The sequence below is a fragment of the Schistocerca piceifrons genome, unplaced genomic scaffold, assembly GCF_021461385.2.
Source record: "Schistocerca piceifrons isolate TAMUIC-IGC-003096 unplaced genomic scaffold, iqSchPice1.1 HiC_scaffold_567, whole genome shotgun sequence".
In the NCBI taxonomy this organism is placed as follows: domain Eukaryota; kingdom Metazoa; phylum Arthropoda; class Insecta; order Orthoptera; family Acrididae; genus Schistocerca; species Schistocerca piceifrons.
The window spans coordinates 201096-227028 of NW_025728807.1; the positions used below are offsets into that span (position 1 = coordinate 201096).

The 25933-nt window shown below is 54.9% G+C and overlaps 59 non-coding genes across 59 annotated transcripts; 47 read left to right on the top strand and 12 right to left on the bottom strand.

Moving 5' to 3' along the window:
- The first annotated feature begins 275 nt into the window (after window positions 1–275).
- Trnam-cau lies at window positions 276–348 on the top strand. The gene has a single exon. It is a non-coding gene; the product is annotated as a tRNA-Met (tRNA).
- Window positions 349–653: 305 nt separating this feature from the next.
- On the top strand, window positions 654–725 carry Trnae-uuc. Its single transcript has one exon. It is a non-coding gene; the product is annotated as a tRNA-Glu (tRNA).
- Window positions 726–923: 198 nt separating this feature from the next.
- Trnai-aau lies at window positions 924–997 on the top strand. The gene has a single exon. It is a non-coding gene; the product is annotated as a tRNA-Ile (tRNA).
- A 593-nt stretch (window positions 998–1590) lies between these two features.
- On the bottom strand, window positions 1591–1662 carry Trnag-ucc. The gene has a single exon. It is a non-coding gene; the product is annotated as a tRNA-Gly (tRNA).
- A 342-nt stretch (window positions 1663–2004) lies between these two features.
- Trnag-gcc lies at window positions 2005–2075 on the top strand. The gene has a single exon. It is a non-coding gene; the product is annotated as a tRNA-Gly (tRNA).
- A 381-nt stretch (window positions 2076–2456) lies between these two features.
- Window positions 2457–2529, top strand: Trnam-cau. The gene has a single exon. It is a non-coding gene; the product is annotated as a tRNA-Met (tRNA).
- Window positions 2530–2834: 305 nt separating this feature from the next.
- Trnae-uuc lies at window positions 2835–2906 on the top strand. The gene has a single exon. It is a non-coding gene; the product is annotated as a tRNA-Glu (tRNA).
- A 198-nt stretch (window positions 2907–3104) lies between these two features.
- Window positions 3105–3178, top strand: Trnai-aau. Its single transcript has one exon. It is a non-coding gene; the product is annotated as a tRNA-Ile (tRNA).
- A 593-nt stretch (window positions 3179–3771) lies between these two features.
- Trnag-ucc lies at window positions 3772–3843 on the bottom strand. Its single transcript has one exon. It is a non-coding gene; the product is annotated as a tRNA-Gly (tRNA).
- Window positions 3844–4185: 342 nt separating this feature from the next.
- On the top strand, window positions 4186–4256 carry Trnag-gcc. Its single transcript has one exon. It is a non-coding gene; the product is annotated as a tRNA-Gly (tRNA).
- Window positions 4257–4637: 381 nt separating this feature from the next.
- Trnam-cau lies at window positions 4638–4710 on the top strand. Its single transcript has one exon. It is a non-coding gene; the product is annotated as a tRNA-Met (tRNA).
- A 305-nt stretch (window positions 4711–5015) lies between these two features.
- Trnae-uuc lies at window positions 5016–5087 on the top strand. The gene has a single exon. It is a non-coding gene; the product is annotated as a tRNA-Glu (tRNA).
- A 198-nt stretch (window positions 5088–5285) lies between these two features.
- On the top strand, window positions 5286–5359 carry Trnai-aau. Its single transcript has one exon. It is a non-coding gene; the product is annotated as a tRNA-Ile (tRNA).
- A 593-nt stretch (window positions 5360–5952) lies between these two features.
- Window positions 5953–6024, bottom strand: Trnai-uau. The gene has a single exon. It is a non-coding gene; the product is annotated as a tRNA-Ile (tRNA).
- A 342-nt stretch (window positions 6025–6366) lies between these two features.
- Trnag-gcc lies at window positions 6367–6437 on the top strand. Its single transcript has one exon. It is a non-coding gene; the product is annotated as a tRNA-Gly (tRNA).
- A 381-nt stretch (window positions 6438–6818) lies between these two features.
- Window positions 6819–6891, top strand: Trnam-cau. The gene has a single exon. It is a non-coding gene; the product is annotated as a tRNA-Met (tRNA).
- Window positions 6892–7196: 305 nt separating this feature from the next.
- On the top strand, window positions 7197–7268 carry Trnae-uuc. Its single transcript has one exon. It is a non-coding gene; the product is annotated as a tRNA-Glu (tRNA).
- Window positions 7269–7466: 198 nt separating this feature from the next.
- Trnai-aau lies at window positions 7467–7540 on the top strand. Its single transcript has one exon. It is a non-coding gene; the product is annotated as a tRNA-Ile (tRNA).
- A 593-nt stretch (window positions 7541–8133) lies between these two features.
- Trnai-uau lies at window positions 8134–8205 on the bottom strand. The gene has a single exon. It is a non-coding gene; the product is annotated as a tRNA-Ile (tRNA).
- A 342-nt stretch (window positions 8206–8547) lies between these two features.
- Window positions 8548–8618, top strand: Trnag-gcc. The gene has a single exon. It is a non-coding gene; the product is annotated as a tRNA-Gly (tRNA).
- A 381-nt stretch (window positions 8619–8999) lies between these two features.
- Trnam-cau lies at window positions 9000–9072 on the top strand. The gene has a single exon. It is a non-coding gene; the product is annotated as a tRNA-Met (tRNA).
- A 305-nt stretch (window positions 9073–9377) lies between these two features.
- On the top strand, window positions 9378–9449 carry Trnae-uuc. The gene has a single exon. It is a non-coding gene; the product is annotated as a tRNA-Glu (tRNA).
- A 198-nt stretch (window positions 9450–9647) lies between these two features.
- Trnai-aau lies at window positions 9648–9721 on the top strand. The gene has a single exon. It is a non-coding gene; the product is annotated as a tRNA-Ile (tRNA).
- A 593-nt stretch (window positions 9722–10314) lies between these two features.
- On the bottom strand, window positions 10315–10386 carry Trnag-ucc. The gene has a single exon. It is a non-coding gene; the product is annotated as a tRNA-Gly (tRNA).
- A 342-nt stretch (window positions 10387–10728) lies between these two features.
- Trnag-gcc lies at window positions 10729–10799 on the top strand. The gene has a single exon. It is a non-coding gene; the product is annotated as a tRNA-Gly (tRNA).
- A 381-nt stretch (window positions 10800–11180) lies between these two features.
- On the top strand, window positions 11181–11253 carry Trnam-cau. Its single transcript has one exon. It is a non-coding gene; the product is annotated as a tRNA-Met (tRNA).
- Window positions 11254–11558: 305 nt separating this feature from the next.
- Trnae-uuc lies at window positions 11559–11630 on the top strand. Its single transcript has one exon. It is a non-coding gene; the product is annotated as a tRNA-Glu (tRNA).
- A 198-nt stretch (window positions 11631–11828) lies between these two features.
- Trnai-aau lies at window positions 11829–11902 on the top strand. The gene has a single exon. It is a non-coding gene; the product is annotated as a tRNA-Ile (tRNA).
- Window positions 11903–12495: 593 nt separating this feature from the next.
- Window positions 12496–12567, bottom strand: Trnai-uau. Its single transcript has one exon. It is a non-coding gene; the product is annotated as a tRNA-Ile (tRNA).
- Window positions 12568–12909: 342 nt separating this feature from the next.
- Window positions 12910–12980, top strand: Trnag-gcc. The gene has a single exon. It is a non-coding gene; the product is annotated as a tRNA-Gly (tRNA).
- Window positions 12981–13361: 381 nt separating this feature from the next.
- Trnam-cau lies at window positions 13362–13434 on the top strand. Its single transcript has one exon. It is a non-coding gene; the product is annotated as a tRNA-Met (tRNA).
- A 305-nt stretch (window positions 13435–13739) lies between these two features.
- Window positions 13740–13811, top strand: Trnae-uuc. Its single transcript has one exon. It is a non-coding gene; the product is annotated as a tRNA-Glu (tRNA).
- Window positions 13812–14009: 198 nt separating this feature from the next.
- Window positions 14010–14083, top strand: Trnai-aau. The gene has a single exon. It is a non-coding gene; the product is annotated as a tRNA-Ile (tRNA).
- Window positions 14084–14676: 593 nt separating this feature from the next.
- Trnag-ucc lies at window positions 14677–14748 on the bottom strand. Its single transcript has one exon. It is a non-coding gene; the product is annotated as a tRNA-Gly (tRNA).
- Window positions 14749–15090: 342 nt separating this feature from the next.
- Trnag-gcc lies at window positions 15091–15161 on the top strand. Its single transcript has one exon. It is a non-coding gene; the product is annotated as a tRNA-Gly (tRNA).
- Window positions 15162–15542: 381 nt separating this feature from the next.
- Trnam-cau lies at window positions 15543–15615 on the top strand. The gene has a single exon. It is a non-coding gene; the product is annotated as a tRNA-Met (tRNA).
- A 305-nt stretch (window positions 15616–15920) lies between these two features.
- Window positions 15921–15992, top strand: Trnae-uuc. The gene has a single exon. It is a non-coding gene; the product is annotated as a tRNA-Glu (tRNA).
- A 198-nt stretch (window positions 15993–16190) lies between these two features.
- On the top strand, window positions 16191–16264 carry Trnai-aau. The gene has a single exon. It is a non-coding gene; the product is annotated as a tRNA-Ile (tRNA).
- A 593-nt stretch (window positions 16265–16857) lies between these two features.
- On the bottom strand, window positions 16858–16929 carry Trnai-uau. Its single transcript has one exon. It is a non-coding gene; the product is annotated as a tRNA-Ile (tRNA).
- Window positions 16930–17271: 342 nt separating this feature from the next.
- On the top strand, window positions 17272–17342 carry Trnag-gcc. The gene has a single exon. It is a non-coding gene; the product is annotated as a tRNA-Gly (tRNA).
- A 381-nt stretch (window positions 17343–17723) lies between these two features.
- Trnam-cau lies at window positions 17724–17796 on the top strand. The gene has a single exon. It is a non-coding gene; the product is annotated as a tRNA-Met (tRNA).
- A 305-nt stretch (window positions 17797–18101) lies between these two features.
- Trnae-uuc lies at window positions 18102–18173 on the top strand. The gene has a single exon. It is a non-coding gene; the product is annotated as a tRNA-Glu (tRNA).
- A 198-nt stretch (window positions 18174–18371) lies between these two features.
- Trnai-aau lies at window positions 18372–18445 on the top strand. Its single transcript has one exon. It is a non-coding gene; the product is annotated as a tRNA-Ile (tRNA).
- A 593-nt stretch (window positions 18446–19038) lies between these two features.
- Window positions 19039–19110, bottom strand: Trnai-uau. Its single transcript has one exon. It is a non-coding gene; the product is annotated as a tRNA-Ile (tRNA).
- A 342-nt stretch (window positions 19111–19452) lies between these two features.
- Window positions 19453–19523, top strand: Trnag-gcc. The gene has a single exon. It is a non-coding gene; the product is annotated as a tRNA-Gly (tRNA).
- Window positions 19524–19904: 381 nt separating this feature from the next.
- On the top strand, window positions 19905–19977 carry Trnam-cau. The gene has a single exon. It is a non-coding gene; the product is annotated as a tRNA-Met (tRNA).
- A 305-nt stretch (window positions 19978–20282) lies between these two features.
- Trnae-uuc lies at window positions 20283–20354 on the top strand. Its single transcript has one exon. It is a non-coding gene; the product is annotated as a tRNA-Glu (tRNA).
- A 198-nt stretch (window positions 20355–20552) lies between these two features.
- Window positions 20553–20626, top strand: Trnai-aau. Its single transcript has one exon. It is a non-coding gene; the product is annotated as a tRNA-Ile (tRNA).
- Window positions 20627–21219: 593 nt separating this feature from the next.
- Window positions 21220–21291, bottom strand: Trnai-uau. Its single transcript has one exon. It is a non-coding gene; the product is annotated as a tRNA-Ile (tRNA).
- Window positions 21292–21633: 342 nt separating this feature from the next.
- Trnag-gcc lies at window positions 21634–21704 on the top strand. Its single transcript has one exon. It is a non-coding gene; the product is annotated as a tRNA-Gly (tRNA).
- Window positions 21705–22085: 381 nt separating this feature from the next.
- Trnam-cau lies at window positions 22086–22158 on the top strand. Its single transcript has one exon. It is a non-coding gene; the product is annotated as a tRNA-Met (tRNA).
- Window positions 22159–22463: 305 nt separating this feature from the next.
- Trnae-uuc lies at window positions 22464–22535 on the top strand. Its single transcript has one exon. It is a non-coding gene; the product is annotated as a tRNA-Glu (tRNA).
- A 198-nt stretch (window positions 22536–22733) lies between these two features.
- Window positions 22734–22807, top strand: Trnai-aau. The gene has a single exon. It is a non-coding gene; the product is annotated as a tRNA-Ile (tRNA).
- A 593-nt stretch (window positions 22808–23400) lies between these two features.
- Window positions 23401–23472, bottom strand: Trnai-uau. The gene has a single exon. It is a non-coding gene; the product is annotated as a tRNA-Ile (tRNA).
- Window positions 23473–23814: 342 nt separating this feature from the next.
- On the top strand, window positions 23815–23885 carry Trnag-gcc. Its single transcript has one exon. It is a non-coding gene; the product is annotated as a tRNA-Gly (tRNA).
- Window positions 23886–24266: 381 nt separating this feature from the next.
- On the top strand, window positions 24267–24339 carry Trnam-cau. Its single transcript has one exon. It is a non-coding gene; the product is annotated as a tRNA-Met (tRNA).
- A 305-nt stretch (window positions 24340–24644) lies between these two features.
- Trnae-uuc lies at window positions 24645–24716 on the top strand. Its single transcript has one exon. It is a non-coding gene; the product is annotated as a tRNA-Glu (tRNA).
- A 198-nt stretch (window positions 24717–24914) lies between these two features.
- Window positions 24915–24988, top strand: Trnai-aau. The gene has a single exon. It is a non-coding gene; the product is annotated as a tRNA-Ile (tRNA).
- Window positions 24989–25598: 610 nt separating this feature from the next.
- On the bottom strand, window positions 25599–25670 carry Trnag-ucc. Its single transcript has one exon. It is a non-coding gene; the product is annotated as a tRNA-Gly (tRNA).
- Between the last annotated feature and the right edge of the window lie 263 nt (window positions 25671–25933).

Consider the following 25933-nt stretch of genomic DNA (forward strand, 5'->3'; position numbering starts at 1 on the left):
AGCACTCGCGGGTCCCCACTAGGACGCTCGCATCATGTTCTACAGACTAGCGTCGGCCTGGCCTCACAAGTTGCCGGGTCCGGGTGCCTCCGAGGCTCTGAACTTTAACGACAAGGAGTGCTGCCTATCGTTGCAACAGCTGCAGCAGCACCGCAATCAACTGGGCCGGCAGTGCACGTGTAGCAACAGAACACGTTATCCAGGAAGTACAGTGTCTCTACGTCTAATATTGGGTACGGCATTTACCCAGTTTGCAGGACAAGCGGTGCACCCGTGCCTCGGTAGCGCAGTAGGCAGCGCGTAAGTCTCATAATCTTAAGGTCGTGAGTTCGATCCTCACCCGGGGCATTTAATTTTCTGTGACTGATGGTGGTGCTGTTGCTAGGGCGCCAACGTATTTCTTGTTTGTTATCCACAACGTTTCAACGCTTCAGCGGGAAAATGTTTACTTCCTGTTATTGCTACTTACAGCTTCCCTTTTCCTCTTCTCCCAGCAGAGCATGAAGCCAAAAGCATTGCTCTGCGACGTTTGAGGTGCGCGCCTTGCCAGTCACTATGTGCAAAGATGCTCGCAAAGAGAGAGGGGCGCCGACGCGGCACTCGACACGAAATGCGACAAGCGACCGTACGAACGGTCGAACGAAACGGCCGCATCCGGTGTGGTCTAGTGGCTAGGATACCTGGCTTTCACCCAGGAGGCCCGGGTTCGATTCCCGATACCGGAACGGAATTTTTTCCACACGAATCGTGACAGGTTTGAGCTGTCCGAGCGGCCGTTTCCCGTCCTGCTCGCAATATAGCTACTGTTTCGTGACCGTCAGCAGAATATAGACTAGGGAAGCAGACACACGACGACCATAGAAATGGTGTATGGCTTCATGCCACCTGTTTCCAGCGTAGGGCTGAGCAACTGCATCTGCCGAGGCCCGTTAGCTCAGTTGGTTAGAGCGTCGTGCTAATAACGCGAAGGTCGTGGGTTCGATCACCCCACGGGCCACTACTCCTTTACTACTACGAAAAGGCAGCGCCGATTTCAGCTGGCGAGTGTGATGACCAGAAGATCATCACCCTGCGTGGAAGTTGACAGAGGATCCGAACCCGACTCGTCGGGAAGCGCTACAGCATTCACTCGGCAATGGCCATAATATCTTGAATACACTGGTTCTCAACCGATAAAGAGAAAATGAAAGAAAATGTCCGATTGCCGATGCGTAACAACTTTGGCCCTTGTCAGTACTTGGGCGGGTGAGCGCATGGGAACACAGGGCACTATTTGCACTTTTACTACCTATTTTTGTTTCTCCTTTGTTTTCGGAGCTACAGCCCGATTCGGTCAGGGAGACGCCACCGTGAAATGAAGTGGGCGTGCTGTGTGTCCATCGCCTCGCCTCTCCTTAGCTCTCTCAGTCGTTTCTCGTGCTTGTCGTTTTGATAAAGGCCGATTTGAGAGCGTCAGCTCTCGCGTCAGCTGAGCAAAGTCGAGACAAGTCGAGACACACTAAGGGCTGGTATGCAGCGAGTAAGAGGGCGAAAAAACAATAATTTAAGAGCGCGTGGCAAAAGTACTCATACGCGAAATTAAAAGCCTGCTGCGGTGGCCGGGAATCGAACCCGGATCAACTGCTTGGAAGGCACCTATGCTGACCATTACACCACCACCGCACAAGCGAGCGCCGCGCGTCCGCGCTGTGTCGGCTTCCCGCCAGTCGGCAGCGGCGGAAGGTGATCGTACCTGGCAGGCGCATTTCGAGGCAGGCTAGGGGAGCACATCCAGACGCATTCGGACAGCGTATCCGCGCACATTTCGCATCCTTTGGCAAGAGTTGGGCGCCGGCGACGCAAGAGTACGCAGAGGACCGCGTTCTGGCGGCATTTTTAAGCAGTGCAGTGCAGGATTCAGCGTCTGCAGCATCTTTCCCACAGAATGCTACGGCGCTTGACGGCAGTCCCACTTTCCCTTGAGACATCTGCTCGGGAAGCAGCGTCAAGTTACCGCTGGCCCCAGCATCGGTGGTTCAGTGGTAGAATGCTCGCCTGCCACGCGGGCGGCCCGGGTTCGATTCCCGGCCGATGCATCATTTTGCTTTTCCCGCGATGATGCTGCCGCGTGGCTTGAGCGCTTGAGATGCACGATCCACAAGAATGTGTAGCTGGATTTCCCTTGAGAAGGACCGAGAACGCAGCACTCGCGGGTCCCCACTAGGACGCTCGCATCATGTTCTACAGACTAGCGTCGGCCTGGCCTCACAAGTTGCCGGGTCCGGGTGCCTCCGAGGCTCTGAACTTTAACGACAAGGAGTGCTGCCTATCTTTGCAACAGCTGCAGCAGCACCGCAATCAACTGGGCCGGCAGTGCACGTGTAGCAACAGAACACGTTATCCAGGAAGTACAGTGTCTCTACGTCTAATATTGGGTACGGCATTTACCCAGTTTGCAGGACAAGCGGTGCACCCGTGCCTCGGTAGCGCAGTAGGCAGCGCGTAAGTCTCATAATCTTAAGGTCGTGAGTTCGATCCTCACCCGGGGCATTTAATTTTCTGTGACTGATGGTGGTGCTGTTGCTAGGGCGCCAACGTATTTCTTGTTTGTTATCCACAACGTTTCAACGCTTCAGCGGGAAAATGTTTACTTCCTGTTATTGCTACTTACAGCTTCCCTTTTCCTCTTCTCCCAGCAGAGCATGAAGCCAAAAGCATTGCTCTGCGACGTTTGAGGTGCGCGCCTTGCCAGTCACTATGTGCAAAGATGCTCGCAAAGAGAGAGGGGCGCCGACGCGGCACTCGACACGAAATGCGACAAGCGACCGTACGAACGGTCGAACGAAACGGCCGCATCCGGTGTGGTCTAGTGGCTAGGATACCTGGCTTTCACCCAGGAGGCCCGGGTTCGATTCCCGATACCGGAACGGAATTTTTTCCACACGAATCGTGACAGGTTTGAGCTGTCCGAGCGGCCGTTTCCCGTCCTGCTCGCAATATAGCTACTGTTTCGTGACCGTCAGCAGAATATAGACTAGGGAAGCAGACACACGACGACCATAGAAATGGTGTATGGCTTCATGCCACCTGTTTCCAGCGTAGGGCTGAGCAACTGCATCTGCCGAGGCCCGTTAGCTCAGTTGGTTAGAGCGTCGTGCTAATAACGCGAAGGTCGTGGGTTCGATCCCCCCACGGGCCACTACTCCTTTACTACTACGAAAAGGCAGCGCCGATTTCAGCTGGCGAGTGTGATGACCAGAAGATCATCACCCTGCGTGGAAGTTGACAGAGGATCCGAACCCGACTCGTCGGGAAGCGCTACAGCATTCACTCGGCAATGGCCATAATATCTTGAATACACTGGTTCTCAACCGATAAAGAGAAAATGAAAGAAAATGTCCGATTGCCGATGCGTAACAACTTTGGCCCTTGTCAGTACTTGGGCGGGTGAGCGCATGGGAACACAGGGCACTATTTGCACTTTTACTACCTATTTTTGTTTCTCCTTTGTTTTCGGAGCTACAGCCCGATTCGGTCAGGGAGACGCCACCGTGAAATGAAGTGGGCGTGCTGTGTGTCCATCGCCTCGCCTCTCCTTAGCTCTCTCAGTCGTTTCTCGTGCTTGTCGTTTTGATAAAGGCCGATTTGAGAGCGTCAGCTCTCGCGTCAGCTGAGCAAAGTCGAGACAAGTCGAGACACACTAAGGGCTGGTATGCAGCGAGTAAGAGGGCGAAAAAACAATAATTTAAGAGCGCGTGGCAAAAGTACTCATACGCGAAATTAAAAGCCTGCTGCGGTGGCCGGGAATCGAACCCGGATCAACTGCTTGGAAGGCACCTATGCTGACCATTACACCACCACCGCACAAGCGAGCGCCGCGCGTCCGCGCTGTGTCGGCTTCCCGCCAGTCGGCAGCGGCGGAAGGTGATCGTACCTGGCAGGCGCATTTCGAGGCAGGCTAGGGGAGCACATCCAGACGCATTCGGACAGCGTATCCGCGCACATTTCGCATCCTTTGGCAAGAGTTGGGCGCCGGCGACGCAAGAGTACGCAGAGGACCGCGTTCTGGCGGCATTTTTAAGCAGTGCAGTGCAGGATTCAGCGTCTGCAGCATCTTTCCCACAGAATGCTACGGCGCTTGACGGCAGTCCCACTTTCCCTTGAGACATCTGCTCGGGAAGCAGCGTCAAGTTACCGCTGGCCCCAGCATCGGTGGTTCAGTGGTAGAATGCTCGCCTGCCACGCGGGCGGCCCGGGTTCGATTCCCGGCCGATGCATCATTTTGCTTTTCCCGCGATGATGCTGCCGCGTGGCTTGAGCGCTTGAGATGCACGATCCACAAGAATGTGTAGCTGGATTTCCCTTGAGAAGGACCGAGAACGCAGCACTCGCGGGTCCCCACTAGGACGCTCGCATCATGTTCTACAGACTAGCGTCGGCCTGGCCTCACAAGTTGCCGGGTCCGGGTGCCTCCGAGGCTCTGAACTTTAACGACAAGGAGTGCTGCCTATCGTTGCAACAGCTGCAGCAGCACCGCAATCAACTGGGCCGGCAGTGCACGTGTAGCAACAGAACACGTTATCCAGGAAGTACAGTGTCTCTACGTCTAATATTGGGTACGGCATTTACCCAGTTTGCAGGACAAACGGTGCACCCGTGCCTCGGTAGCGCAGTAGGCAGCGCGTAAGTCTCATAATCTTAAGGTCGTGAGTTCGATCCTCACCCGGGGCATTTAATTTTCTGTGACTGATGGTGGTGCTGTTGCTAGGGCGCCAACGTATTTCTTGTTTGTTATCCACAACGTTTCAACGCTTCAGCGGGAAAATGTTTACTTCCTGTTATTGCTACTTACAGCTTCCCTTTTCCTCTTCTCCCAGCAGAGCATGAAGCCAAAAGCATTGCTCTGCGACGTTTGAGGTGCGCGCCTTGCCAGTCACTATGTGCAAAGATGCTCGCAAAGAGAGAGGGGCGCCGACGCGGCACTCGACACGAAATGCGACAAGCGACCGTACGAACGGTCGAACGAAACGGCCGCATCCGGTGTGGTCTAGTGGCTAGGATACCTGGCTTTCACCCAGGAGGCCCGGGTTCGATTCCCGATACCGGAACGGAATTTTTTCCACACGAATCGTGACAGGTTTGAGCTGTCCGAGCGGCCGTTTCCCGTCCTGCTCGCAATATAGCTACTGTTTCGTGACCGTCAGCAGAATATAGACTAGGGAAGCAGACACACGACGACCATAGAAATGGTGTATGGCTTCATGCCACCTGTTTCCAGCGTAGGGCTGAGCAACTGCATCTGCCGAGGCCCGTTAGCTCAGTTGGTTAGAGCGTCGTGCTAATAACGCGAAGGTCGTGGGTTCGATCCCCCCACGGGCCACTACTCCTTTACTACCTCGAAAAGGCAGCGCCGATTTCAGCTGGCGAGTGTGATGACCAGAAGATCATCACCCTGCGTGGAAGTTGACAGAGGATCCGAACCCGACTCGTCGGGAAGCGCTACAGCATTCACTCGGCAATGGCCATAATATCTTGAATACACTGGTTCTCAACCGATAAAGAGAAAATGAAAGAAAATGTCCGATTGCCGATGCGTAACAACTTTGGCCCTTGTCAGTACTTGGGCGGGTGAGCGCATGGGAACACAGGGCACTATTTGCACTTTTACTACCTATTTTTGTTTCTCCTTTGTTTTCGGAGCTACAGCCCGATTCGGTCAGGGAGACGCCACCGTGAAATGAAGGGGGCGTGCTGTGTGTCCATCGCCTCGCCTCTCCTTAGCTCTCTCAGTCGTTTCTCGTGCTTGTCGTTTTGATAAAGGCCGATTTGAGAGCGTCAGCTCTCGCGTCAGCTGAGCAAAGTCGAGACAAGTCGAGACACACTAAGGGCTGGTATGCAGCGAGTAAGAGGGCGAAAAAACAATAATTTAAGAGCGCGTGGCAAAAGTACTCATACGCGAAATTAAAAGCCTGCTGCGGTGGCCGGGAATCGAACCCGGATCAACTGCTTATAAGGCACCTATGCTGACCATTACACCACCACCGCACAAGCGAGCGCCGCGCGTCCGCGCTGTGTCGGCTTCCCGCCAGTCGGCAGCGGCGGAAGGTGATCGTACCTGGCAGGCGCATTTCGAGGCAGGCTAGGGGAGCACATCCAGACGCATTCGGACAGCGTATCCGCGCACATTTCGCATCCTTTGGCAAGAGTTGGGCGCCGGCGACGCAAGAGTACGCAGAGGACCGCGTTCTGGCGGCATTTTTAAGCAGTGCAGTGCAGGATTCAGCGTCTGCAGCATCTTTCCCACAGAATGCTACGGCGCTTGACGGCAGTCCCACTTTCCCTTGAGACATCTGCTCGGGAAGCAGCGTCAAGTTACCGCTGGCCCCAGCATCGGTGGTTCAGTGGTAGAATGCTCGCCTGCCACGCGGGCGGCCCGGGTTCGATTCCCGGCCGATGCATCGTTTTGCTTTTCCCGCGATGATGCTGCCGCGTGGCTTGAGCGCTTGAGATGCACGATCCACAAGAATGTGTAGCTGGATTTCCCTTGAGAAGGACCGAGAACGCAGCACTCGCGGGTCCCCACTAGGACGCTCGCATCATGTTCTACAGACTAGCGTCGGCCTGGCCTCACAAGTTGCCGGGTCCGGGTGCCTCCGAGGCTCTGAACTTTAACGACAAGGAGTGCTGCCTATCGTTGCAACAGCTGCAGCAGCACCGCAATCAACTGGGCCGGCAGTGCACGTGTAGCAACAGAACACGTTATCCAGGAAGTACAGTGTCTCTACGTCTAATATTGGGTACGGCATTTACCCAGTTTGCAGGACAAGCGGTGCACCCGTGCCTCGGTAGCGCAGTAGGCAGCGCGTAAGTCTCATAATCTTAAGGTCGTGAGTTCGATCCTCACCCGGGGCATTTAATTTTCTGTGACTGATGGTGGTGCTGTTGCTAGGGCGCCAACGTATTTCTTGTTTGTTATCCACAACGTTTCAACGCTTCAGCGGGAAAATGTTTACTTCCTGTTATTGCTACTTACAGCTTCCCTTTTCCTCTTCTCCCAGCAGAGCATGAAGCCAAAAGCATTGCTCTGCGACGTTTGAGGTGCGCGCCTTGCCAGTCACTATGTGCAAAGATGCTCGCAAAGAGAGAGGGGCGCCGACGCGGCACTCGACACGAAATGCGACAAGCGACCGTACGAACGGTCGAACGAAACGGCCGCATCCGGTGTGGTCTAGTGGCTAGGATACCTGGCTTTCACCCAGGAGGCCCGGGTTCGATTCCCGGTACCGGAACGGAATTTTTTCCACACGAATCGTGACAGGTTTGAGCTGTCCGAGCGGCCGTTTCCCGTCCTGCTCGCAATATAGCTACTGTTTCGTGACCGTCAGCAGAATATAGACTAGGGAAGCAGACACACGACGACCATAGAAATGGTGTATGGCTTCATGCCACCTGTTTCCAGCGTAGGGCTGAGCAACTGCATCTGCCGAGGCCCGTTAGCTCAGTTGGTTAGAGCGTCGTGCTAATAACGCGAAGGTCGTGGGTTCGATCACCCCACGGGCCACTACTCCTTTACTACTACGAAAAGGCAGCGCCGATTTCAGCTGGCGAGTGTGATGACCAGAAGATCATCACCCTGCGTGGAAGTTGACAGAGGATCCGAACCCGACTCGTCGGGAAGCGCTACAGCATTCACTCGGCAATGGCCATAATATCTTGAATACACTGGTTCTCAACCGATAAAGAGAAAATGAAAGAAAATGTCCGATTGCCGATGCGTAACAACTTTGGCCCTTGTCAGTACTTGGGCGGGTGAGCGCATGGGAACACAGGGCACTATTTGCACTTTTACTACCTATTTTTGTTTCTCCTTTGTTTTCGGAGCTACAGCCCGATTCGGTCAGGGAGACGCCACCGTGAAATGAAGGGGGCGTGCTGTGTGTCCATCGCCTCGCCTCTCCTTAGCTCTCTCAGTCGTTTCTCGTGCTTGTCGTTTTGATAAAGGCCGATTTGAGAGCGTCAGCTCTCGCGTCAGCTGAGCAAAGTCGAGACAAGTCGAGACACACTAAGGGCTGGTATGCAGCGAGTAAGAGGGCGAAAAAACAATAATTTAAGAGCGCGTGGCAAAAGTACTCATACGCGAAATTAAAAGCCTGCTGCGGTGGCCGGGAATCGAACCCGGATCAACTGCTTATAAGGCACCTATGCTGACCATTACACCACCACCGCACAAGCGAGCGCCGCGCGTCCGCGCTGTGTCGGCTTCCCGCCAGTCGGCAGCGGCGGAAGGTGATCGTACCTGGCAGGCGCATTTCGAGGCAGGCTAGGGGAGCACATCCAGACGCATTCGGACAGCGTATCCGCGCACATTTCGCATCCTTTGGCAAGAGTTGGGCGCCGGCGACGCAAGAGTACGCAGAGGACCGCGTTCTGGCGGCATTTTTAAGCAGTGCAGTGCAGGATTCAGCGTCTGCAGCATCTTTCCCACAGAATGCTACGGCGCTTGACGGCAGTCCCACTTTCCCTTGAGACATCTGCTCGGGAAGCAGCGTCAAGTTACCGCTGGCCCCAGCATCGGTGGTTCAGTGGTAGAATGCTCGCCTGCCACGCGGGCGGCCCGGGTTCGATTCCCGGCCGATGCATCATTTTGCTTTTCCCGCGATGATGCTGCCGCGTGGCTTGAGCGCTTGAGATGCACGATCCACAAGAATGTGTAGCTGGATTTCCCTTGAGAAGGACCGAGAACGCAGCACTCGCGGGTCCCCACTAGGACGCTCGCATCATGTTCTACAGACTAGCGTCGGCCTGGCCTCACAAGTTGCCGGGTCCGGGTGCCTCCGAGGCTCTGAACTTTAACGACAAGGAGTGCTGCCTATCGTTGCAACAGCTGCAGCAGCACCGCAATCAACTGGGCCGGCAGTGCACGTGTAGCAACAGAACACGTTATCCAGGAAGTACAGTGTCTCTACGTCTAATATTGGGTACGGCATTTACCCAGTTTGCAGGACAAGCGGTGCACCCGTGCCTCGGTAGCGCAGTAGGCAGCGCGTAAGTCTCATAATCTTAAGGTCGTGAGTTCGATCCTCACCCGGGGCATTTAATTTTCTGTGACTGATGGTGGTGCTGTTGCTAGGGCGCCAACGTATTTCTTGTTTGTTATCCACAACGTTTCAACGCTTCAGCGGGAAAATGTTTACTTCCTGTTACTGCTACTTACAGCTTCCCTTTTCCTCTTCTCCCAGCAGAGCATGAAGCCAAAAGCATTGCTCTGCGACGTTTGAGGTGCGCGCCTTGCCAGTCACTATGTGCAAAGATGCTCGCAAAGAGAGAGGGGCGCCGACGCGGCACTCGACACGAAATGCGACAAGCGACCGTACGAACGGTCGAACGAAACGGCCGCATCCGGTGTGGTCTAGTGGCTAGGATACCTGGCTTTCACCCAGGAGGCCCGGGTTCGATTCCCGGTACCGGAACGGAATTTTTTCCACACGAATCGTGACAGGTTTGAGCTGTCCGAGCGGCCGTTTCCCGTCCTGCTCGCAATATAGCTACTGTTTCGTGACCGTCAGCAGAATATAGACTAGGGAAGCAGACACACGACGACCATAGAAATGGTGTATGGCTTCATGCCACCTGTTTCCAGCGTAGGGCTGGGCAACTGCATCTGCCGAGGCCCGTTAGCTCAGTTGGTTAGAGCGTCGTGCTAATAACGCGAAGGTCGTGGGTTCGATCCCCCCACGGGCCACTACTCCTTTACTACCTCGAAAAGGCAGCGCCGATTTCAGCTGGCGAGTGTGATGACCAGAAGATCATCACCCTGCGTGGAAGTTGACAGAGGATCCGAACCCGACTCGTCGGGAAGCGCTACAGCATTCACTCGGCAATGGCCATAATATCTTGAATACACTGGTTCTCAACCGATAAAGAGAAAATGAAAGAAAATGTCCGATTGCCGATGCGTACCAACTTTGGCCCTTGTCAGTACTTGGGCGGGTGAGCGCATGGGAACACAGGGCACTATTTGCACTTTTACTTCCTATTTTTGTTTCTCCTTTGTTTTCGGAGCTACAGCCCGATTCGGTCAGGGAGACGCCACCGTGAAATGAAGGGGGCGTGCTGTGTGTCCATCGCCTCGCCTCTCCTTAGCTCTCTCAGTCGTTTCTCGTGCTTGTCGTTTTGATAAAGGCCGATTTGAGAGCGTCAGCTCTCGCGTCAGCTGAGCAAAGTCGAGACAAGTCGAGACACACTAAGGGCTGGTATGCAGCGAGTAAGAGGGCGAAAAAACAATAATTTAAGAGCGCGTGGCAAAAGTACTCATACGCGAAATTAAAAGCCTGCTGCGGTGGCCGGGAATCGAACCCGGATCAACTGCTTGGAAGGCAACTATGCTGACCATTACACCACCACCGCACAAGCGAGCGCCGCGCGTCCGCGCTGTGTCGGCTTCCCGCCAGTCGGCAGCGGCGGAAGGTGATCGTACCTGGCAGGCGCATTTCGAGGCAGGCTAGGGGAGCACATCCAGACGCATTCGGACAGCGTATCCGCGCACATTTCGCATCCTTTGGCAAGAGTTGGGCGCCGGCGACGCAAGAGTACGCAGAGGACCGCGTTCTGGCGGCATTTTTAAGCAGTGCAGTGCAGGATTCAGCGTCTGCAGCATCTTTCCCACAGAATGCTACGGCGCTTGACGGCAGTCCCACTTTCCCTTGAGACATCTGCTCGGGAAGCAGCGTCAAGTTACCGCTGGCCCCAGCATCGGTGGTTCAGTGGTAGAATGCTCGCCTGCCACGCGGGCGGCCCGGGTTCGATTCCCGGCCGATGCATCGTTTTGCTTTTCCCGCGATGATGCTGCCGCGTGGCTTGAGCGCTTGAGATGCACGATCCACAAGAATGTGTAGCTGGATTTCCCTTGAGAAGGACCGAGAACGCAGCACTCGCGGGTCCCCACTAGGACGCTCGCATCATGTTCTACAGACTAGCGTCGGCCTGGCCTCACAAGTTGCCGGGTCCGGGTGCCTCCGAGGCTCTGAACTTTAACGACAAGGAGTGCTGCCTATCGTTGCAACAGCTGCAGCAGCACCGCAATCAACTGGGCCGGCAGTGCACGTGTAGCAACAGAACACGTTATCCAGGAAGTACAGTGTCTCTACGTCTAATATTGGGTACGGCATTTACCCAGTTTGCAGGACAAGCGGTGCACCCGTGCCTCGGTAGCGCAGTAGGCAGCGCGTAAGTCTCATAATCTTAAGGTCGTGAGTTCGATCCTCACCCGGGGCATTTAATTTTCTGTGACTGATGGTGGTGCTGTTGCTAGGGCGCCAACGTATTTCTTGTTTGTTATCCACAACGTTTCAACGCTTCAGCGGGAAAATGTTTACTTCCTGTTATTGCTACTTACAGCTTCCCTTTTCCTCTTCTCCCAGCAGAGCATGAAGCCAAAAGCATTGCTCTGCGACGTTTGAGGTGCGCGCCTTGCCAGTCACTATGTGCAAAGATGCTCGCAAAGAGAGAGGGGCGCCGACGCGGCACTCGACACGAAATGCGACAAGCGACCGTACGAACGGTCGAACGAAACGGCCGCATCCGGTGTGGTCTAGTGGCTAGGATACCTGGCTTTCACCCAGGAGGCCCGGGTTCGATTCCCGGTACCGGAACGGAATTTTTTCCACACGAATCGTGACAGGTTTGAGCTGTCCGAGCGGCCGTTTCCCGTCCTGCTCGCAATATAGCTACTGTTTCGTGACCGTCAGCAGAATATAGACTAGGGAAGCAGACACACGACGACCATAGAAATGGTGTATGGCTTCATGCCACCTGTTTCCAGCGTAGGGCTGAGCAACTGCATCTGCCGAGGCCCGTTAGCTCAGTTGGTTAGAGCGTCGTGCTAATAACGCGAAGGTCGTGGGTTCGATCCCCCCACGGGCCACTACTCCTTTACTACTACGAAAAGGCAGCGCCGATTTCAGCTGGCGAGTGTGATGACCAGAAGATCATCACCCTGCGTGGAAGTTGACAGAGGATCCGAACCCGACTCGTCGGGAAGCGCTACAGCATTCACTCGGCAATGGCCATAATATCTTGAATACACTGGTTCTCAACCGATAAAGAGAAAATGAAAGAAAATGTCCGATTGCCGATGCGTAACAACTTTGGCCCTTGTCAGTACTTGGGCGGGTGAGCGCATGGGAACACAGGGCACTATTTGCACTTTTACTACCTATTTTTGTTTCTCCTTTGTTTTCGGAGCTACAGCCCGATTCGGTCAGGGAGACGCCACCGTGAAATGAAGGGGGCGTGCTGTGTGTCCATCGCCTCGCCTCTCCTTAGCTCTCTCAGTCGTTTCTCGTGCTTGTCGTTTTGATAAAGGCCGATTTGAGAGCGTCAGCTCTCGCGTCAGCTGAGCAAAGTCGAGACAAGTCGAGACACACTAAGGGCTGGTATGCAGCGAGTAAGAGGGCGAAAAAACAATAATTTAAGAGCGCGTGGCAAAAGTACTCATACGCGAAATTAAAAGCCTGCTGCGGTGGCCGGGAATCGAACCCGGATCAACTGCTTATAAGGCACCTATGCTGACCATTACACCACCACCGCACAAGCGAGCGCCGCGCGTCCGCGCTGTGTCGGCTTCCCGCCAGTCGGCAGCGGCGGAAGGTGATCGTACCTGGCAGGCGCATTTCGAGGCAGGCTAGGGGAGCACATCCAGACGCATTCGGACAGCGTATCCGCGCACATTTCGCATCCTTTGGCAAGAGTTGGGCGCCGGCGACGCAAGAGTACGCAGAGGACCGCGTTCTGGCGGCATTTTTAAGCAGTGCAGTGCAGGATTCAGCGTCTGCAGCATCTTTCCCACAGAATGCTACGGCGCTTGACGGCAGTCCCACTTTCCCTTGAGACATCTGCTCGGGAAGCAGCGTCAAGTTACCGCTGGCCCCAGCATCGGTGGTTCAGTGGTAGAATGCTCGCCTGCCACGCGGGCGGCCCGGGTTCGATTCCCGGCCGATGCATCATTTTGCTTTTCCCGCGATGATGCTGCCGCGTGGCTTGAGCGCTTGAGATGCACGATCCACAAGAATGTGTAGCTGGATTTCCCTTGAGAAGGACCGAGAACGCAGCACTCGCGGGTCCCCACTAGGACGCTCGCATCATGTTCTACAGACTAGCGTCGGCCTGGCCTCACAAGTTGCCGGGTCCGGGTGCCTCCGAGGCTCTGAACTTTAACGACAAGGAGTGCTGCCTATCGTTGCAACAGCTGCAGCAGCACCGCAATCAACTGGGCCGGCAGTGCACGTGTAGCAACAGAACACGTTATCCAGGAAGTACAGTGTCTCTACGTCTAATATTGGGTACGGCATTTACCCAGTTTGCAGGACAAGCGGTGCACCCGTGCCTCGGTAGCGCAGTAGGCAGCGCGTAAGTCTCATAATCTTAAGGTCGTGAGTTCGATCCTCACCCGGGGCATTTAATTTTCTGTGACTGATGGTGGTGCTGTTGCTAGGGCGCCAACGTATTTCTTGTTTGTTATCCACAACGTTTCAACGCTTCAGCGGGAAAATGTTTACTTCCTGTTACTGCTACTTACAGCTTCCCTTTTCCTCTTCTCCCAGCAGAGCATGAAGCCAAAAGCATTGCTCTGCGACGTTTGAGGTGCGCGCCTTGCCAGTCACTATGTGCAAAGATGCTCGCAAAGAGAGAGGGGCGCCGACGCGGCACTCGACACGAAATGCGACAAGCGACCGTACGAACGGTCGAACGAAACGGCCGCATCCGGTGTGGTCTAGTGGCTAGGATACCTGGCTTTCACCCAGGAGGCCCGGGTTCGATTCCCGGTACCGGAACGGAATTTTTTCCACACGAATCGTGACAGGTTTGAGCTGTCCGAGCGGCCGTTTCCCGTCCTGCTCGCAATATAGCTACTGTTTCGTGACCGTCAGCAGAATATAGACTAGGGAAGCAGACACACGACGACCATAGAAATGGTGTATGGCTTCATGCCACCTGTTTCCAGCGTAGGGCTGGGCAACTGCATCTGCCGAGGCCCGTTAGCTCAGTTGGTTAGAGCGTCGTGCTAATAACGCGAAGGTCGTGGGTTCGATCCCCCCACGGGCCACTACTCCTTTACTACCTCGAAAAGGCAGCGCCGATTTCAGCTGGCGAGTGTGATGACCAGAAGATCATCACCCTGCGTGGAAGTTGACAGAGGATCCGAACCCGACTCGTCGGGAAGCGCTACAGCATTCACTCGGCAATGGCCATAATATCTTGAATACACTGGTTCTCAACCGATAAAGAGAAAATGAAAGAAAATGTCCGATTGCCGATGCGTACCAACTTTGGCCCTTGTCAGTACTTGGGCGGGTGAGCGCATGGGAACACAGGGCACTATTTGCACTTTTACTTCCTATTTTTGTTTCTCCTTTGTTTTCGGAGCTACAGCCCGATTCGGTCAGGGAGACGCCACCGTGAAATGAAGGGGGCGTGCTGTGTGTCCATCGCCTCGCCTCTCCTTAGCTCTCTCAGTCGTTTCTCGTGCTTGTCGTTTTGATAAAGGCCGATTTGAGAGCGTCAGCTCTCGCGTCAGCTGAGCAAAGTCGAGACAAGTCGAGACACACTAAGGGCTGGTATGCAGCGAGTAAGAGGGCGAAAAAACAATAATTTAAGAGCGCGTGGCAAAAGTACTCATACGCGAAATTAAAAGCCTGCTGCGGTGGCCGGGAATCGAACCCGGATCAACTGCTTGGAAGGCAACTATGCTGACCATTACACCACCACCGCACAAGCGAGCGCCGCGCGTCCGCGCTGTGTCGGCTTCCCGCCAGTCGGCAGCGGCGGAAGGTGATCGTACCTGGCAGGCGCATTTCGAGGCAGGCTAGGGGAGCACATCCAGACGCATTCGGACAGCGTATCCGCGCACATTTCGCATCCTTTGGCAAGAGTTGGGCGCCGGCGACGCAAGAGTACGCAGAGGACCGCGTTCTGGCGGCATTTTTAAGCAGTGCAGTGCAGGATTCAGCGTCTGCAGCATCTTTCCCACAGAATGCTACGGCGCTTGACGGCAGTCCCACTTTCCCTTGAGACATCTGCTCGGGAAGCAGCGTCAAGTTACCGCTGGCCCCAGCATCGGTGGTTCAGTGGTAGAATGCTCGCCTGCCACGCGGGCGGCCCGGGTTCGATTCCCGGCCGATGCATCGTTTTGCTTTTCCCGCGATGATGCTGCCGCGTGGCTTGAGCGCTTGAGATGCACGATCCACAAGAATGTGTAGCTGGATTTCCCTTGAGAAGGACCGAGAACGCAGCACTCGCGGGTCCCCACTAGGACGCTCGCATCATGTTCTACAGACTAGCGTCGGCCTGGCCTCACAAGTTGCCGGGTCCGGGTGCCTCCGAGGCTCTGAACTTTAACGACAAGGAGTGCTGCCTATCGTTGCAACAGCTGCAGCAGCACCGCAATCAACTGGGCCGGCAGTGCACGTGTAGCAACAGAACACGTTATCCAGGAAGTACAGTGTCTCTACGTCTAATATTGGGTACGGCATTTACCCAGTTTGCAGGACAAGCGGTGCACCCGTGCCTCGGTAGCGCAGTAGGCAGCGCGTAAGTCTCATAATCTTAAGGTCGTGAGTTCGATCCTCACCCGGGGCATTTAATTTTCTGTGACTGATGGTGGTGCTGTTGCTAGGGCGCCAACGTATTTCTTGTTTGTTATCCACAACGTTTCAACGCTTCAGCGGGAAAATGTTTACTTCCTGTTATTGCTACTTACAGCTTCCCTTTTCCTCTTCTCCCAGCAGAGCATGAAGCCAAAAGCATTGCTCTGCGACGTTTGAGGTGCGCGCCTTGCCAGTCACTATGTGCAAAGATGCTCGCAAAGAGAGAGGGGCGCCGACGCGGCACTCGACACGAAATGCGACAAGCGACCGTACGAACGGTCGAACGAAACGGCCGCATCCGGTGTGGTCTAGTGGCTAGGATACCTGGCTTTCACCCAGGAGGCCCGGGTTCGATTCCCGGTACCGGAACGGAATTTTTTCCACACGAATCGTGACAGGTTTGAGCTGTCCGAGCGGCCGTTTCCCGTCCTGCTCGCAATATAGCTACTGTTTCGTGACCGTCAGCAGAATATAGACTAGGGAAGCAGACACACGACGACCATAGAAATGGTGTATGGCTTCATGCCACCTGTTTCCAGCGTAGGGCTGAGCAACTGCATCTGCCGAGGCCCGTTAGCTCAGTTGGTTAGAGCGTCGTGCTAATAACGCGAAGGTCGTGGGTTCGATCCCCCCACGGGCCACTACTCCTTTACTACTACGAAAAGGCAGCGCCGATTTCAGCTGGCGAGTGTGATGACCAGAAGATCATCACCCTGCGTGGAAGTTGACAGAGGATCCGAACCCGACTCGTCGGGAAGCGCTACAGCATTCACTCGGCAATGGCCATAATATCTTGAATACACTGGTTCTCAACCGATAAAGAGAAAATGAAAGAAAATGTCCGATTGCCGATGCGTAACAACTTTGGCCCTTGTCAGTACTTGGGCGGGTGAGCGCATGGGAACACAGGGCACTATTTGCACTTTTACTACCTATTTTTGTTTCTCCTTTGTTTTCGGAGCTACAGCCCGATTCGGTCAGGGAGACGCCACCGTGAAATGAAGGGGGCGTGCTGTGTGTCCATCGCCTCGCCTCTCCTTAGCTCTCTCAGTCGTTTCTCGTGCTTGTCGTTTTGATAAAGGCCGATTTGAGAGCGTCAGCTCTCGCGTCAGCTGAGCAAAGTCGAGACAAGTCGAGACACACTAAGGGCTGGTATGCAGCGAGTAAGAGGGCGAAAAAACAATAATTTAAGAGCGCGTGGCAAAAGTACTCATACGCGAAATTAAAAGCCTGCTGCGGTGGCCGGGAATCGAACCCGGATCAACTGCTTATAAGGCACCTATGCTGACCATTACACCACCACCGCACAAGCGAGCGCCGCGCGTCCGCGCTGTGTCGGCTTCCCGCCAGTCGGCAGCGGCGGAAGGTGATCGTACCTGGCAGGCGCATTTCGAGGCAGGCTAGGGGAGCACATCCAGACGCATTCGGACAGCGTATCCGCGCACATTTCGCATCCTTTGGCAAGAGTTGGGCGCCGGCGACGCAAGAGTACGCAGAGGACCGCGTTCTGGCGGCATTTTTAAGCAGTGCAGTGCAGGATTCAGCGTCTGCAGCATCTTTCCCACAGAATGCTACGGCGCTTGACGGCAGTCCCACTTTCCCTTGAGACATCTGCTCGGGAAGCAGCGTCAAGTTACCGCTGGCCCCAGCATCGGTGGTTCAGTGGTAGAATGCTCGCCTGCCACGCGGGCGGCCCGGGTTCGATTCCCGGCCGATGCATCATTTTGCTTTTCCCGCGATGATGCTGCCGCGTGGCTTGAGCGCTTGAGATGCACGATCCACAAGAATGTGTAGCTGGATTTCCCTTGAGAAGGACCGAGAACGCAGCACTCGCGGGTCCCCACTAGGACGCTCGCATCATGTTCTACAGACTAGCGTCGGCCTGGCCTCACAAGTTGCCGGGTCCGGGTGCCTCCGAGGCTCTGAACTTTAACGACAAGGAGTGCTGCCTATCGTTGCAACAGCTGCAGCAGCACCGCAATCAACTGGGCCGGCAGTGCACGTGTAGCAACAGAACACGTTATCCAGGAAGTACAGTGTCTCTACGTCTAATATTGGGTACGGCATTTACCCAGTTTGCAGGACAAGCGGTGCACCCGTGCCTCGGTAGCGCAGTAGGCAGCGCGTAAGTCTCATAATCTTAAGGTCGTGAGTTCGATCCTCACCCGGGGCATTTAATTTTCTGTGACTGATGGTGGTGCTGTTGCTAGGGCGCCAACGTATTTCTTGTTTGTTATCCACAACGTTTCAACGCTTCAGCGGGAAAATGTTTACTTCCTGTTATTGCTACTTACAGCTTCCCTTTTCCTCTTCTCCCAGCAGAGCATGAAGCCAAAAGCATTGCTCTGCGACGTTTGAGGTGCGCGCCTTGCCAGTCACTATGTGCAAAGATGCTCGCAAAGAGAGAGGGGCGCCGACGCGGCACTCGACACGAAATGCGACAAGCGACCGTACGAACGGTCGAACGAAACGGCCGCATCCGGTGTGGTCTAGTGGCTAGGATACCTGGCTTTCACCCAGGAGGCCCGGGTTCGATTCCCGGTACCGGAACGGAATTTTTTCCACACGAATCGTGACAGGTTTGAGCTGTCCGAGCGGCCGTTTCCCGTCCTGCTCGCAATATAGCTACTGTTTCGTGACCGTCAGCAGAATATAGACTAGGGAAGCAGACACACGACGACCATAGAAATGGTGTATGGCTTCATGCCACCTGTTTCCAGCGTAGGGCTGAGCAACTGCATCTGCCGAGGCCCGTTAGCTCAGTTGGTTAGAGCGTCGTGCTAATAACGCGAAGGTCGTGGGTTCGATCCCCCCACGGGCCACTACTCCTTTACTACCTCGAAAAGGCAGCGCCGATTTCAGCTGGCGAGTGTGATGACCAGAAGATCATCACCCTGCGTGGAAGTTGACAGAGGATCCGAACCCGACTCGTCGGGAAGCGCTACAGCATTCACTCGGCAATGGCCATAATATCTTGAATACACTGGTTCTCAACCGATAAAGAGAAAATGAAAGAAAATGTCCGATTGCCGATGCGTAACAACTTTGGCCCTTGTCAGTACTTGGGCGGGTGAGCGCATGGGAACACAGGGTACTATTTGCACTTTTACTACCTATTTTTGTTTCTCCTTTGTTTTCGGAGCTACAGCCCGATTCGGTCAGGGAGACGCCACCGTGAAATGAAGGGGGCGTGCTGTGTGTCCATCGCCTCGCCTCTCCTTAGCTCTCTCAGTCGTTTCTCGTGCTTGTCGTTTTGATAAAGGCCGATTTGAGAGCGTCAGCTCTCGCGTCAGCTGAGCAAAGTCGAGACAAGTCGAGACACACTAAGGGCTGGTATGCAGCGAGTAAGAGGGCGAAAAAACAATAATTTAAGAGCGCGTGGCAAAAGTACTCATACGCGAAATTAAAAGCCTGCTGCGGTGGCCGGGAATCGAACCCGGATCAACTGCTTATAAGGCACCTATGCTGACCATTACACCACCACCGCACAAGCGAGCGCCGCGCGTCCGCGCTGTGTCGGCTTCCCGCCAGTCGGCAGCGGCGGAAGGTGATCGTACCTGGCAGGCGCATTTCGAGGCAGGCTAGGGGAGCACATCCAGACGCATTCGGACAGCGTATCCGCGCACATTTCGCATCCTTTGGCAAGAGTTGGGCGCCGGCGACGCAAGAGTACGCAGAGGACCGCGTTCTGGCGGCATTTTTAAGCAGTGCAGTGCAGGATTCAGCGTCTGCAGCATCTTTCCCACAGAATGCTACGGCGCTTGACGGCAGTCCCACTTTCCCTTGAGACATCTGCTCGGGAAGCAGCGTCAAGTTACCGCTGGCCCCAGCATCGGTGGTTCAGTGGTAGAATGCTCGCCTGCCACGCGGGCGGCCCGGGTTCGATTCCCGGCCGATGCATCATTTTGCTTTTCCCGCGATGATGCTGCCGCGTGGCTTGAGCGCTTGAGATGCACGATCCACAAGAATGTGTAGCTGGATTTCCCTTGAGAAGGACCGAGAACGCAGCACTCGCGGGTCCCCACTAGGACGCTCGCATCATGTTCTACAGACTAGCGTCGGCCTGGCCTCACAAGTTGCCGGGTCCGGGTGCCTCCGAGGCTCTGAACTTTAACGACAAGGAGTGCTGCCTATCGTTGCAACAGCTGCAGCAGCACCGCAATCAACTGGGCCGGCAGTGCACGTGTAGCAACAGAACACGTTATCCAGGAAGTACAGTGTCTCTACGTCTAATATTGGGTACGGCATTTACCCAGTTTGCAGGACAAGCGGTGCACCCGTGCCTCGGTAGCGCAGTAGGCAGCGCGTAAGTCTCATAATCTTAAGGTCGTGAGTTCGATCCTCACCCGGGGCATTTAATTTTCTGTGACTGATGGTGGTGCTGTTGCTAGGGCGCCAACGTATTTCTTGTTTGTTATCCACAACGTTTCAACGCTTCAGCGGGAAAATGTTTACTTCCTGTTATTGCTACTTACAGCTTCCCTTTTCCTCTTCTCCCAGCAGAGCATGAAGCCAAAAGCATTGCTCTGCGACGTTTGAGGTGCGCGCCTTGCCAGTCACTATGTGCAAAGATGCTCGCAAAGAGAGAGGGGCGCCGACGCGGCACTCGACACGAAATGCGACAAGCGACCGTACGAACGGTCGAACGAAACGGCCGCATCCGGTGTGGTCTAGTGGCTAGGATACCTGGCTTTCACCCAGGAGGCCCGGGTTCGATTCCCGGTACCGGAACGGAATTTTTTCCACACGAATCGTGACAGGTTTGAGCTGTCCGAGCGGCCGTTTCCCGTCCTGCTCGCAATATAGCTACTGTTTCGTGACCGTCAGCAGAATATAGACTAGGGAAGCAGACACACGACGACCATAGAAATGGTGTATGGCTTCATGCCACCTGTTTCCAGCGTAGGGCTGAGCAACTGCATCTGCCGAGGCCCGTTAGCTCAGTTGGTTAGAGCGTCGTGCTAATAACGCGAAGGTCGTGGGTTCGATCCCCCCACGGGCCACTACTCCTTTACTACCTCGAAAAGGCAGCGCCGATTTCAGCTGGCGAGTGTGATGACCAGAAGATCATCACCCTGCGTGGAAGTTGACAGAGGATCCGAACCCGACTCGTCGGGAAGCGCTACAGCATTCACTCGGCAATGGCCATAATATCTTGAATACACTGGTTCTCAACCGATAAAGAGAAAATGAAAGAAAATGTCCGATTGCCGATGCGTAACAACTTTGGCCCTTGTCAGTACTTGGGCGGGTGAGCGCATGGGAACACAGGGCACTATTTGCACTTTTACTACCTATTTTTGTTTCTCCTTTGTTTTCGGAGCTACAGCCCGATTCGGTCAGGGAGACGCCACCGTGAAATGAAGGGGGCGTGCTGTGTGTCCATCGCCTCGCCTCTCCTTAGCTCTCTCAGTCGTTTCTCGTGCTTGTCGTTTTGATAAAGGCCGATTTGAGAGCGTCAGCTCTCGCGTCAGCTGAGCAAAGTCGAGACAAGTCGAGACACACTAAGGGCTGGTATGCAGCGAGTAAGAGGGCGAAAAAACAATAATTTAAGAGCGCGTGGCAAAAGTACTCATACGCGAAATTAAAAGCCTGCTGCGGTGGCCGGGAATCGAACCCGGATCAACTGCTTATAAGGCACCTATGCTGACCATTACACCACCACCGCACAAGCGAGCGCCGCGCGTCCGCGCTGTGTCGGCTTCCCGCCAGTCGGCAGCGGCGGAAGGTGATCGTACCTGGCAGGCGCATTTCGAGGCAGGCTAGGGGAGCACATCCAGACGCATTCGGACAGCGTATCCGCGCACATTTCGCATCCTTTGGCAAGAGTTGGGCGCCGGCGACGCAAGAGTACGCAGAGGACCGCGTTCTGGCGGCATTTTTAAGCAGTGCAGTGCAGGATTCAGCGTCTGCAGCATCTTTCCCACAGAATGCTACGGCGCTTGACGGCAGTCCCACTTTCCCTTGAGACATCTGCTCGGGAAGCAGCGTCAAGTTACCGCTGGCCCCAGCATCGGTGGTTCAGTGGTAGAATGCTCGCCTGCCACGCGGGCGGCCCGGGTTCGATTCCCGGCCGATGCATCATTTTGCTTTTCCCGCGATGATGCTGCCGCGTGGCTTGAGCGCTTGAGATGCACGATCCACAAGAATGTGTAGCTGGATTTCCCTTGAGAAGGACCGAGAACGCAGCACTCGCGGGTCCCCACTAGGACGCTCGCATCATGTTCTACAGACTAGCGTCGGCCTGGCCTCACAAGTTGCCGGGTCCGGGTGCCTCCGAGGCTCTGAACTTTAACGACAAGGAGTGCTGCCTATCGTTGCAACAGCTGCAGCAGCACCGCAATCAACTGGGCCGGCAGTGCACGTGTAGCAACAGAACACGTTATCCAGGAAGTACAGTGTCTCTACGTCTAATATTGGGTACGGCATTTACCCAGTTTGCAGGACAAGCGGTGCACCCGTGCCTCGGTAGCGCAGTAGGCAGCGCGTAAGTCTCATAATCTTAAGGTCGTGAGTTCGATCCTCACCCGGGGCATTTAATTTTCTGTGACTGATGGTGGTGCTGTTGCTAGGGCGCCAACGTATTTCTTGTTTGTTATCCACAACGTTTCAACGCTTCAGCGGGAAAATGTTTACTTCCTGTTATTGCTACTTACAGCTTCCCTTTTCCTCTTCTCCCAGCAGAGCATGAAGCCAAAAGCATTGCTCTGCGACGTTTGAGGTGCGCGCCTTGCCAGTCACTATGTGCAAAGATGCTCGCAAAGAGAGAGGGGCGCCGACGCGGCACTCGACACGAAATGCGACAAGCGACCGTACGAACGGTCGAACGAAACGGCCGCATCCGGTGTGGTCTAGTGGCTAGGATACCTGGCTTTCACCCAGGAGGCCCGGGTTCGATTCCCGGTACCGGAACGGAATTTTTTCCACACGAATCGTGACAGGTTTGAGCTGTCCGAGCGGCCGTTTCCCGTCCTGCTCGCAATATAGCTACTGTTTCGTGACCGTCAGCAGAATATAGACTAGGGAAGCAGACACACGACGACCATAGAAATGGTGTATGGCTTCATGCCACCTGTTTCCAGCGTAGGGCTGAGCAACTGCATCTGCCGAGGCCCGTTAGCTCAGTTGGTTAGAGCGTCGTGCTAATAACGCGAAGGTCGTGGGTTCGATCCCCCCACGGGCCACTACTCCTTTACTACCTCGAAAAGGCAGCGCCGATTTCAGCTGGCGAGTGTGATGACCAGAAGATCATCACCCTGCGTGGAAGTTGACAGAGGATCCGAACCCGACTCGTCGGGAAGCGCTACAGCATTCACTCGGCAATGGCCATAATATCTTGAATACACTGGTTCTCAACCGATAAAGAGAAAATGAAAGAAAATGTCCGATTGCCGATGCGTAACAACTTTGGCCCTTGTCAGTACTTGGGCGGGTGAGCGCATGGGAACACAGGGCACTATTTGCACTTTTACTACCTATTTTTGTTTCTCCTTTGTTTTCGGAGCTACAGCCCGATTCGGTCAGGGAGACGCCACCGTGAAATGAAGGGGGCGTGCTGTGTGTCCATCGCCTCGCCTCTCCTTAGCTCTCTCAGTCGTTTCTCGTGCTTGTCGTTTTGATAAAGGCCGATTTGAGAGCGTCAGCTCTCGCGTCAGCTGAGCAAAGTCGAGACAAGTCGAGACACACTAAGGGCTGGTATGCAGCGAGTAAGAGGGCGAAAAAACAATAATTTAAGAGCGCGTGGCAAAAGTACTCATACGCGAAATTAAAAGCCTGCTGCGGTGGCCGGGAATCGAACCCGGATCAACTGCTTATAAGGCACCTATGCTGACCATTACACCACCACCGCACAAGCGAGCGCCGCGCGTCCGCGCTGTGTCGGCTTCCCGCCAGTCGGCAGCGGCGGAAGGTGATCGTACCTGGCAGGCGCATTTCGAGGCAGGCTAGGGGAGCACATCCAGACGCATTCGGACAGCGTATCCGCGCACATTTCGCATCCTTTGGCAAGAGTTGGGCGCCGGCGACGCAAGAGTACGCAGAGGACCGCGTTCTGGCGGCATTTTTAAGCAGTGCAGTGCAGGATTCAGCGTCTGCAGCATCTTTCCCACAGAATGCTACGGCGCTTGACGGCAGTCCCACTTTCCCTTGAGACATCTGCTCGGGAAGCAGCGTCAAGTTACCGCTGGCCCCAGCATCGGTGGTTCAGTGGTAGAATGCTCGCCTGCCACGCGGGCGGCCCGGGTTCGATTCCCGGCCGATGCATCATTTTGCTTTTCCCGCGATGATGCTGCCGCGTGGCTTGAGCGCTTGAGATGCACGATCCACAAGAATGTGTAGCTGGATTTCCCTTGAGAAGGACCGAGAACGCAGCACTCGCGGGTCCCCACTAGGACGCTCGCATCATGTTCTACAGACTAGCGTCGGCCTGGCCTCACAAGTTGCCGGGTCCGGGTGCCTCCGAGGCTCTGAACTTTAACGACAAGGAGTGCTGCCTATCGTTGCAACAGCTGCAGCAGCACCGCAATCAACTGGGCCGGCAGTGCACGTGTAGCAACAGAACACGTTATCCAGGAAGTACAGTGTCTCTACGTCTAATATTGGGTACGGCATTTACCCAGTTTGCAGGACAAGCGGTGCACCCGTGCCTCGGTAGCGCAGTAGGCAGCGCGTAAGTCTCATAATCTTAAGGTCGTGAGTTCGATCCTCACCCGGGGCATTTAATTTTCTGTGACTGATGGTGGTGCTGTTGCTAGGGCGCCAACGTATTTCTTGTTTGTTATCCACAACGTTTCAACGCTTCAGCGGGAAAATGTTTACTTCCTGTTATTGCTACTTACAGCTTCCCTTTTCCTCTTCTCCCAGCAGAGCATGAAGCCAAAAGCATTGCTCTGCGACGTTTGAGGTGCGCGCCTTGCCAGTCACTATGTGCAAAGATGCTCGCAAAGAGAGAGGGGCGCCGACGCGGCACTCGACACGAAATGCGACAAGCGACCGTACGAACGGTCGAACGAAACGGCCGCATCCGGTGTGGTCTAGTGGCTAGGATACCTGGCTTTCACCCAGGAGGCCCGGGTTCGATTCCCGGTACCGGAACGGAATTTTTTCCACACGAATCGTGACAGGTTTGAGCTGTCCGAGCGGCCGTTTCCCGTCCTGCTCGCAATATAGCTACTGTTTCGTGACCGTCAGCAGAATATAGACTAGGGAAGCAGACACACGACGACCATAGAAATGGTGTATGGCTTCATGCCACCTGTTTCCAGCGTAGGGCTGAGCAACTGCATCTGCCGAGGCCCGTTAGCTCAGTTGGTTAGAGCGTCGTGCTAATAACGCGAAGGTCGTGGGTTCGATCCCCCCACGGGCCACTACTCCTTTACTACCTCGAAAAGGCAGCGCCGATTTCAGCTGGCGAGTGTGATGACCAGAAGATCATCACCCTGCGTGGAAGTTGACAGAGGATCCGAACCCGACTCGTCGGGAAGCGCTACAGCATTCACTCGGCAATGGCCATAATATCTTGAATACACTGGTTCTCAACCGATAAAGAGAAAATGAAAGAAAATGTCCGATTGCCGATGCGTAACAACTTTGGCCCTTGTCAGTACTTGGGCGGGTGAGCGCATGGGAACACAGGGCACTATTTGCACTTTTACTTCCTATTTTTGTTTCTCCTTTGTTTTCGGAGCTACAGCCCGATTCGGTCAGGGAGACGCCACCGTGAAATGAAGGGGGCGTGCTGTGTGTCCATCGCCTCGCCTCTCCTTAGCTCTCTCAGTCGTTTCTCGTGCTTGTCGTTTTGATAAAGGCCGATTTGAGAGCGTCAGCTCTCGCGTCAGCTGAGCAAAGTCGAGACAAGTCGAGACACGAGACAAGTCGAGACATACTAAGGGCTGGTATGCAGCGAGTAAGAGGGCGAAAAAACAATAATTTAAGAGCGCGTGGCAAAAGTACTCATACGCGAAATTAAAAGCCTGCTGCGGTGGCCGGGAATCGAACCCGGATCAACTGCTTGGAAGGCAACTATGCTGACCATTACACCACCACCGCACAAGCGAGCGCCGCGCGTCCGCGCTGTGTCGGCTTCCCGCCAGTCGGCAGCGACGGAAGGTGATCGTACCTGGCAGGCGCATTTCGAGGCAGGCTAGGGGAGCACATCCAGACGCATTCGGACAGCGTATCCGCGCACATTTCGCATCCTTTGGCAAGAGTTGGGCGCCGGCGACGCAAGAGTACGCAGAGGACCGCGTTCTGGCGGCATTTTTAAGCAGTGCAGTGCAGGATTCAGCGTCTGCAGCATCTTTCCCACAGAA